The following is a 10923-nucleotide window of genomic DNA, read 5'->3' on the forward strand; positions in this document are numbered from 1 at the left end:
GAATCCTTAAACGGAACCCTCTCTAATTATCCCCTTGAGTATGCTATTTGTTTCCAGCCCTGACATGGATCCCTGCTCTGACCCTTCTAGCTGTGTGACCTTGGGCGAGACACTTAACCTCTCTGAGCCTTGGTTTCTTCACCTCTAAGGTGGAAATCATGTTCATACCTGTTCTACCTACGTTGCTGCTGCTGAAAGCTCTCTGTGAAGCAAAAAGGCCCATAGCACTGACTGGGGTCATTCTCCTCCTTTGCGTGCGTGCAAGGGTATAGTGGGAAAGGCCTGTGTCTACATTATTCTCTCTGATCTGAACTGAACCCAGCACCACAGGCCAATACATGCTGAATAAACTCTCCCTGACGTTGTTGATGACGTACCTCGTTCTTCCCGGCCCAGCCTTGGGAGGTTGAACACCAAGCCGCTTTCGGAACACAATTCATCTAGGGCCGGTTTCTTAGGGTCCTTTTGATTTGGACTTCGGCTGAACCCTGACATCACAGGCCACTCCATCACCAGTCCTGGGAGAAGCCAGCGTCCCCCCGAGTGGAGCCCTTACTTTTAGTGCGACAGCTATTTTATCTGGGCCGCAGGGAGACAGAGATATTTTAAGATGAGTGTGTCAGCTGGGGTCAGTTTCCGCTCAGCTATCACTCGCACTGTCAGGAGGAGAGAGGTTTCAGCTGTCCGGCGGGAGCCCATCAATCACTCCCGGCAGCCCTTAATCAGACAAAGGGGCCCTTGCCACGGTGCTTCAGAGAGGGAGACTGTATTATTGTTCACACTCGACAAATAATTTTGGACAGGAGTTTTAAGCCCACAAATAAGATCCCTTGTATCTTTCAAGTGTTTAGATCCCTAAGGTAGCGGACGGCCTTCCCCTCAGGTTTGAGTGTCCTCCATCGCTCTTCCGGTACAACTCTCTTTCCCAAAGCTATTTTCATTCAGTCATTCAGCAAACATCCGCTGAGCCCCTGTGTATGTCAGGCCCTCTGCCAGGCGCTCGAGACAGTCCTATAGAGCGGAGAGGCTTATATGCGAAGAACGCCAGCGGCACGTGAGAAGCACTTGAGCGGAGGTAGGTACAAAGGGCCGGGGAGACCCAGGAGGAGGAGTGACCAACTCTCCCAGGGGTAGGTGGGGGGCGGGGGGGCAAGGTTTCACAGGAGAAGCAGCCCAGCGGGGCTCCAAAGACTTCTGCAGGTGGATGAGGGACAGTAAGGACATTCCAGGAAGAGGTAGCAGCAAAGTCATAGAAGTCCGGAGGAACGCTTGGGATTTTGAGTGGTTTCATAGGTGGGGAGTAGAAGGAAATGAGGCTGGGGAGGGAGGCTGGGGCTCAATGTTAAAGGACCTTGTACACTCAGTAGAACAGAAGCTCCATGAAGGGCGAGCACCTTGCCTGCCTGGCTCACCGCCGTCTCCCTGCTCCTGGAATGGTGCCTGGATGAGGGAAGACATTCAATGAATATTCATTGAATGCATGTGCTTGCCTGGCAAGGAGGCAGATGCCCAACCCATCCCTCTGGCACTCGCCATTCTCCAGTGTAAACGTCTTCCAAGATTCCCATCAGCCACTCGGTAACATCTATTTTTCTCTGGCTGGTATTCAAGGCTTTACGGATCTATCTCCCATCACCTTCTCCAACTGTATGTCCTAAGTCAGAAGTTGGCAGACCACGGACAGCCGGCCAAATCTGGCCCACCACCTGCTTTCGTAGATCATTTTTATGGGACCCCTGTCATGCCCCTTGGTCTAGATGTTGTCTGGGGTTGCTTTTCTATAGGGCAGAGCTGAGGCGTTGCAACAGAGACCTTAGGGCTTGCAAAGCTGAAAATAATTACTATTTGGCCCAGCTACAGAAAAGGTTTGCAGCTCCTGTGCTAAGTCTTTGGACGCAGCACCTTGAACATAGCAGACGCTCAACGCGTAGCTGCTGAATGAATAAGTAAGTGAACTTCATGAGTGCACTTACCCCGCACGGTGCTCCTGTCTTTGGCTCACACCCTGCCTTGCATGCTCTCGTCTCCAGTCAGGCCAGGGCACAGCACCATCTGGTGACCTGTCAGTAAGACAGAGCAGAAGAGCAGGGCTGAACACCCTTAGACACAGGGCCAGGACAGACAGAACCTGGAGACTTCATTTGGATGTGGCTGCTGATGGAAGGTTCTGGCACCGGGGCAGCTGTCAAGCGATGGAAAAGGCGAGGGTATGAGTCAGAGCTCTTTGGGGTTACAGAAACCCTAACAAACTGCAGAGGAAAACATGGGGTCTCACTGGGTGGGAAGCAGAGGCCAGTTTCCACTTCTGAGAAAGTGCAGGAAACCAGACAAATGCAGGGACCAGAGTAGAGGAGGCCAGGTCCCCCTGTGGCCATGAGGCCTAATGACAGCTCTCCTGTCTTGTGATCAAAGGAGCCAGGGCTCACCAGCTAGAACAGACTTGGGGAAGGGCTCTGATCGGTATATCCAGTCTCTGAACCGATCCCTGGAGTAAGGGGCTTGAGTACTCTGACTGACCAGGCTTGGGTCACATGGTCACCGTTGACCTGTAGGTGGGGTCTATTACCTGAAGACCGTGGGTGGGTCGGTGCAAGCAAGCTGGGGATGGGAGCAAACGTCCGTCAGCAGGCAGCGCTGTCCCAGCTAAATGACGCTGAGGCCCGCCTGCAGAGCTGAGGCCCCAAGGGAGCAAGGAAGTGTCTTCGGAACAACAGGAAGCCCTGCCAGCAAACTGGGGCACAGAGTCAGCATCATAGCAGCAGCACAGATGACATTGCTGAGTCCTAGAATCCAGAGTTAGGGCTACCCAAATTCCTCCTGCCTCCGGTGAAGACTGGTCCTGGGAATAGAGGTAGGTCTGACCCTGCAGGGCTGGAGGAATCAGCGAGCCCACCTGAATGCGCGTGTATGGGGATGTTGCAGGTGCTGGGAACAGCCGCATCCTGCCCAGTCACTAAGCCCTGCTCACATTGTTCTGAAGACACTTCCTTGCTCCCTTGGGACGTCAGCTCTGCAGGCGGGTCTCAGCGTCATTTAGCTGGGACAGCGCTGCCTGCTGACGGACGTTTGTTCCGATCCCCAGCTTGCTTGCACCGACCCACCCACGGTCTTCGGGTAATAGACCCCTCCTACAGGTCAACGGAGACCATGTGACCCAAGCCTGGCCAGAGTACTCAAGCTCACATGTTCTTGCTCCAGGCCTCCCTCTCTGACCTTTCCTCCTGGAAGGGCTCTCTCCACCTCTGACTTCTCACCGGACACTGGCTCTTTTTCCCTACTGGGCACTTACCACATCCCCTGCCCACAATTCTTCCCAGAACTGACTCTCGGTGTCAGGGTCTCACTCTAGCTGGAGAGAGGGAAGATGGCAGACACTTGGTCTTCTACTTGATTCTTTTCCAGGAAGGCTTTAGTAGCATCCCATATGCCTAACACAGAATCCCAGAAATCTGGATTTGAAAAGCACTTTCTGGTGTCCACTTTACTGCTATTGGGGCACCTCCAGCGATGTCAGACTCTCTCTTCTTTACCAGACACGTATCCCGTGGAGGACAGCCCGATCCCGCCAAACCACTATCTGCTTCCTGGTAACCTCTTCTCAGTAGTTCCAGCTCTGCATCTGGAGGAGCTCAGAAACAGTCGGGTGGCTCTTCTAAATTGCAGGCTTTTAAGTATTTGAAGAATACCGTCATGGTATTTCCCTTCCGTATCTTCTCTCCAGGCAAACTCCCCAAGTCACGGTAAGTGAGTGGTGGGTGGCCAGTGGGGGAGAGATGGAGTGGGGAATGGGTGCCGGGCTCCTCATCATCTCGGTCAGGTCTGACTTAGTTTGTAAGCATAGCCTCCAAATGTAATCTTGCCAAGGCCATTAAAGGGGACTCCCTTGGCCTTGTGTGTTAGGATGCTTACAGGTAGAATACAATAGAAAACCCAAGCAAAAGGGGCTCAATTAGAAAAATGGCTTACCTCTCAAGGAGAAGTCCTAAGGTGGAGTGTGTGGGGTTAGTTCAGGGCCCCAATACAGCCGTCAATGACCTGGGGCATTTTCATTTGTCCACCCCATACACCCCTCACTTGGCTGGTCTGATCCTTCCAGATTCCTCAAGGTGCCCGGTTGGCTGCTGCAGTTCCAGACCTCACATGCTAACCAGGTGTAGAGGCCGAAGAGGGGCAGGGGCAGGTGTTTCTAGGCGTTCTTTTTAAGAAAGAAGAAAACTTTACCAAAAGCCCCCCAAGAGTCCCTGCCCCATGTCCCTTTGGCCAGAGTTGGATGGTGTGTGAAACTGTAAGTGGCGACGAGAAAGGAATTGCTGTGATTAGCTTCGATTCATCAAGATTTACCCGCTGAAGGAGGGGCACGATGAGCCCTGGAGACAAGACGACCTGAATTCAAATACTGTCTTCATCACTTTGTAGCTTAACTCCAATAGCTTGATGTGAATCACTAATAGTTCGCCAGGAATCATTTAATCACTTAATGACAGTCACCGACCCTGTTTTCTCGTCTGTGAAATGGGCTCAGCAATAGTGCCTGCCCATGGAAATGGGGTGCAATCACTTCAAGCATCCGGTACAGTTCCTGGTATACCTACTGAATGCCGTCTCTTCTTTCTTCCTTCCCCTGATCCGAGATGCTGAGCTTGCCATGCTGGCTCCGGCCTGGTTTCTTTTCTGCTTTAAACCCCGTTTCTCGCATCTGATGTTTATGAAACCTTTTTTTTTTTTTTTTTTTTTTTTTATAAAACCTAAACGCAGGCATTTACATTTATCCCTTTTACATGGTTTTGGCCCATTCTTTCAACCTGTCAAGATATTTTTGAGTCTCGATCCTGCCATCCTTTCTATGAACAATCCCTCTGGCTTTGCGTCAACTGCAAATTTGATAAGCACGTCTTCTGTTCTGCTTCATCCAAGTCGTTGAGGAAAGGGTGGAGCAGACAAGGTCAAGGGCTGAGCCTCTGGTGGTGTTGGAGCTGCCTGCATTTGGGCCCCATCGCTGCTCCCCTGCCCCCCCCCCCCGCCCCCGTGCCCGTGCCATTAGTCAGGCAACACTTTGCCTTCTTATTCAGGGCTCAGAGGCTTTGGGGAATGTGTTCCTTAAATCGTCCCATCACCGCCCTTTGTCACAGGCACTCCCTTGTCCCTCCCGTTCTGGGTGTCCTTCAGGATAGGAATTCAGTCTGGCACGGCTCATCCTGGTGAACTCACGCTGCTCCCAGGGATTGTTGTTTCCTGTTCTGCAAGTCCTTAGACTCAGGAATTTGCCAAGGATTTTTATCAAAATTGCCAGGCTGCCCTTACTGGGATTTAATGTTTTGTTCTAAAACTCAGGACATAGGCTGTTAATAGTTCACCATTTCTGCATTCTCTGTAATCCCTCCAAGATGCCTGCCGGCGCTTCTGTCCTGGCCCCTGAGGTCTTGCCATGAGCTCCTCAAGAGACCAGAGTCACTCTGTGTATGTTGAGTCCGATTTTCTTTCTTTTTCTTCTCTTCGTTTCCTTTCCCCTCTCCCTCCCTCTCTATTTCTCAAAATAAAAATGTTCAGATATTTTCCAATATAATAAATACATATTCTTTGTAGAAAGTTTGGAGAATACCCACCTTGAGACATTACCCACCGACCATTCAGTGTACTGTCCTCCCATAGGCATCTCTCTCCTACAGGCAACAAACGATTCCCGTGTTTGTTTTAAAACTTTTTAATGTTTACTTATTTTTGAGACAGAGACAGAGACAGAGTGGTGAGCAGGGGAGGGGCAGAGAGAGAGGGAGACACAGAATCCGAAGCAGGCTCCAGGCTCCGAGGCGTCAGCACAGAGCCCGGCGCGGGGCTCGAACTCACGGACCACGAGATCACGACCTGAGCCGAAGTCGGCTGCTTAACCGACTGAGCCACCCAGGTTCCCCAATTCTCTCTTTAATGTGTTTGTTTTAGTCCTTTGGGTTTGCATACGCTCCTCTTTGATGGAGACACACAGAGCAAAAGAAAGGGTTGAGGTGTTCTGCTTCGTCCCTACCAGCCAGACCCAAGACACCATCTGCTCCAAGCCGTGCGTTCTTGCTCCCCATGCAGCTCAGAGCCTGTTGAGCTGGGGACACGTGGTCAAGCATTCCCACCTTGAGTGTGGGTCCACCTTTGCCCTGCTGGTTTTATCCGAGAGCTGTCTTGTGAGGGCAGACTCCGTTCTTTCCCTGCTCGTTCTCAGAATCCCTTTGCCAAAGGAATGTCAAAGGAAATTTTCAAGGGAAAACAAAAATCTTGTGGAAGGAAACGAAGGAGATGAAAAAAAAATTGGAGGCCTCTCCCACTCCTCTCTTCACTCACAGCGACGTTGTCACCTTAAGGTAACTGTATGCCTGTCTGTGACTCCAACTCCCTCCTCAGTTAGGCCCTGCCGTGGACAGCTTCACCGAGAAAGGAGTGAAATTCTGCTGTTTCTATGACTTCGGCTTTTTTATTTTTTTTTTAATTTTTTTTTCAACGTTTATTTATTTTTGGGACAGAGACAGAGCATGAACGGGGGAGGGGCAGAGAGAGAGGGAGACACAGAATCGGAAACAGGCTCCAGGCTCCGAGCCATCAGCCCAGAGCCTGATGCAGGGCTCGAACTCACAGACCGCGAGATCGTGACCTGGCTGAAGTCGGACGCTTAACCGACTGCGCCACCCAGGCGCCCCTGACTTCGGCTTTTTTAGATTCTACATATGAGTGAGAGCATACGGTATTTGTCTTTCTTTGTCTGACTTAGCTCACTAGGCATAATGGCCTCAAGGTCCATCTATGTTGTCACAAATGGCAAGATTTCCTGCTTTCTCATGGCTGAATAATATTCCACTGTGTATATAGCATATAACACATTTTCTTTATGGGGGTGGGGAACAGAGGGAGATGTTGGTCAAAAAATACAAACTTCAGTTGAAAGTTGAACACATTTTCGGGATCTAAGCATAGGGTGGTGATTATAGTTAACAATAGTGTGCTGTATGCTTGAAAGTTGCTGAGGGAGTAGGTCTTAAATCTCACTGCAAAAAAGAAATGGTAATTATGTGGCGTGACGGAGGTGTTGGCTAACACTATGTGGGAATCATATTGCAACATATAAGTGTCTCAAATCAATATACGATGTACCTTAAACATTATATGATATGTTAATTACATCTCCATGAAGTGATGGGGGTGGGGTGGAAAGGGGGCTGAAATTATTTGCTTTTTAGACTCAGGGTAGAATTTTGGGATGGTGAAGAGTGGTGGGGAGAAGCCTTCTAAGCCGACCCAGAACCACCTTGACAGTTGGGTGGCTCAGCTGGGGCATGTGCGGGTGGGGATGGAACGAGTTCTGACCGTAAGCCAGGGCAACCTGTCTCAAATGCACTGGGCTCTCCCAGTGCTGACCTCCATCGGGGTTACGCTGGTGCTGTCCTCTGCCAGATGTCGGGTTCTGCCTGCCAGGCTGTTCTTCCTCTAATAGCACCTGCGGTGGGCTTTGTCCTTCCAGCACTGGCTGCCTCCACGGGTCAGGTCCAGTCTATTCTCCAAAGGGTCCAAGCTCTGTTTCTGTTAGTTGTGCCAAGCTCACAGGTTCTAAGGAAAGGCACCTCCTAGACCGTCCCTTGTGAGGAGTGGTTGGGGGATTGGATGGGAAGAAGGGTGTTGGGGGGTCTCGAGTTAATTATTTGGAGAACTAGGGAGTCATCCAAGTTCCTGGACTTAGGTCAACATGTTGGTTGGCAAAGAGGGGACTCTTAACCACGTACCCCTGTCTAAGGCAGTTTGGCATGGTGAAAGGAGCCCCCGGAAGCAGGCCCAAACATCTAGATGTTTGCCCTGAACTCAGCAGCTATGGTGACGTGAGGCAAATCACTTATTCTCCCTGGCCTTCAAAATATGGACTTGGCCTAGCTATGTGGCTCTCAGTCTTGCAGGGTTTCAAGACTCCTAGTGATTACTCATTGTATTTTTATGATCTATTGCTTGAGAAGAAATGACTGTGACTTTGGGAAGGTTATGCTGTGAGCTTTGCTGGAGGGTGTCATTCCTGTCAATGCCCTAGAAGTATCTGAAGGAAAGAGTCAGTGTCCTAGGTCTGAAGGAACTCCAAAAAGCCTCTCCTCTCCTGCTTCCTTTTCCATTCTCTCCCAAAGGCCAAGAAAAAAGAATTGGGGGCTGAAAGAATAGGTGAAGATAGGGTTAGAAGGGTGAGGGGATGGGGATGGGGATGGGGGAAGGGATGGGGGAGGGGATGAGGGATGGGGTAGGGATGAGGAGGAGGGGATGGGGATGAGGGGGAGGGGAGGGGGATGAGGGGGAGGGGAGGGGGATGAGGGATGGGGTAGGGATGAGGGGGAGGGAATGGGATGAGGGGGAAGGGATGAGGATGAGAGATGAGGGGGAGGGGTGGGGGATGGGGTGGGGATGGGGGAGGGGAGGGGGATGAGGGGAAGGGATGTGCATGAGGGGAGGGGATGGTGATGAAGGGGAGGGGATGGGGATGAGGGATGGAGTGGGGATGAGGGAGAGGGGATGGGATGAGGGGGAAGGGATGAGGGGGAAGGGATGGAGAATGGGGGATGAGGACCTCAGCTCTGTATGTGGTAGAACGGTGTTGTCTGTCCTCATTACCCTCGTTAACCTCATGCCTGGGCTGGGTTAGTTTTGGTCCAATCCATCAAAGGAATGCCACGTGAGCGCGTTAGCACCAGAAAGGTGGCTGTCTTGTGGTTGCTCTTCTCTGAGGACGTGAGGGTCCCTGGAAGCCAGGAGAATATCTCCCTAGCTTCGACCTCAAGGAGCAAAGACCAGTGGGACTGTTTCCCCTGGGAAAGGCAGAAGAAAGAGAGGAAAGAGGGAAGGGGGAAGTGGAAAAGGCTCTCAGGCTCCCCCCGGGCCCCAGGGCTCCGGAAGCATATCTTCTGCACCCTCCCGTCGACCCTCAGTGTGTGCATAGAGCTGTTACCAGCGAGACTGCCCATCCAGATGGGCTCCTGGGTGCGACAGAAGGGCGGCATTGCCTTGAAAAATGGAGAAGCGAGGAAGGCAAACAGGTCTCCGCGGGGCTGTGGTGTAGGGAAGAGGCAGGAAGGAGGGGCAGATTACAGGGAAGTGGGGGAGACAGCAAAGGTCTGTGGTAGAAGGGAGTGGAAGGCCCCTGCCCGTGAGGACCGCCAGCAATGAGACGGTGGTGGTCGGGGAGCCACGGCTCCCATCTGAATTCTCACCTGGTTCTTCCAATCGCCCTCTGCGTGGCTTCGGGTACACCCTTCCTTTTCCCGAGCCTCAGTTTCCTCACCTGGGCAATGGGGTGGGGCAACGATGAGAGTGACGTCTGCAAAGCTTCCTTCGGCTCCCTTTTGGGGTCCCTACGCCTGGCAACCCCCCTCTCAGCCTGGTCCCTGGGGACGGCCTCCAGCCTCGCCAGGCCTGCGGTGGTGAGGTTGGGACAAGCGCCTCCTTCCCCAGAGGTAACTACCCATTACACGGAGCCACTTTCTACCAAGCTCGGCCTCTGGCAGCTTTATTATAAGTTTATTACATGCTAATTCAAGCAAATAAATTTGCCCCAGCTGTGAAGCAGAGGAGATTAATAACCTCAAAGATTACTTTGCTGCTTTGATGAGTTTCTTGAGCAGAGTATATTTAGGAAGAGCAACTAGATTAGTCAAAAACCCCTTTAATTATTAGTGACACTGTGCAAACGACTCTATACGACTGGAATACCAACTACTTAACTCCCTGACCTTCTTATTCAAATAAACACATCTCATTATGGCAACGTGCCTTTCTGGTCCACACACCGTGGCAACTGCTGGCCTAGGACCTGGTAATGGGACAGCTGGCACGTGAACTCCGTGAAGGGTGGGACGACAGCCTTAAAGGCGTACGTCCCCCTTTCCCTGTCTTCACCCTTGGGTTGGATCAGGGCCCCAGGGAGGGCTCTGTCCTAGAGTTAGAAGAAATAGTTCTCAAATGAGGGAAATGACTTGCCCAAAGTCATGCAGTGAATTAGCCATATGGTGTCTGTAGCCCTACCACCTAAATCTTCCACTCCAAAATCAGTTTTGCAGCAAGAGACTGGGGCTGTCCCCAGTGGAAACTGTGAAGGTGACCAAATCCAATTCCAGAACCACTCTTACTCCTCACTCCCAAGCAGGGATATGGGGCCTTTGCTTTCCGTCCGTCTCAGAGCTCTTCTTCCGTGAAGACTTAGGCCGCTTGGAAAGGTCACCTCCCCGTGTTCACAGAATGAAAGGTAGAGGAGTCACTCGAGCAGGAAGGTGGCATCTCCTGCCAGGGAAGGGAGAGAGTGCCCCTTACTGCCTCCTCTGCTGCACCACAAACCAAGCTTGAGGGCCCATCCCCGAAGTCCAGTAAGGAGCCCATGAAGGAGGCTCCACCCATTTGTTTTCTAGATGAAGAAACCAAGTCTCAGAGCATTTAAGCAACTTGCCCCGAAATGCCCTCCCTCCACTTGCCTACCTGGAAAATACCCCCTGGTCTTTTCTGCCTCAACGCAAGTGTTACCTCCATTGTGAAGCTTCTCTGCACGCTTTTCCTTCCACGCTGTTCCCAGCACTGATCACACTCGATGGTGCTGATTTGTTCATGATTTGTCTGCCTTATTTGATTGAGCTTTAAGAGCAAGAACTGGGTCTCTTTATCTTCATGTCCTGTGATCCTGGCAGAGAGCCTGGTCTGTACTAAGTGCTCAACCAACTTTGACAAAGACTTGGAATTGTTCTGGATGACAACCTTGGTCACATAGGCAATGTCTCACCCTACTGATTGGCAACTTGGAAAAAAATTGCTGTAGTTCCCAGATACCATTCAACAAAAAATTGCAGGTATAAAAGAAAAAAATAAATATATAGAAAAGAATTATAGAAAAAAGGCAAACATGTATCTCAACTCAAGTGGAGAGTGTCT

Source organism: Lynx rufus, unplaced genomic scaffold (assembly GCF_022079265.1).
Source record: "Lynx rufus isolate CCGP_SWC_20201006 ecotype Redwood Valley unplaced genomic scaffold, mLynRuf1.p SCAF_18, whole genome shotgun sequence".
Lineage (NCBI taxonomy): Eukaryota > Metazoa > Chordata > Mammalia > Carnivora > Felidae > Lynx > Lynx rufus.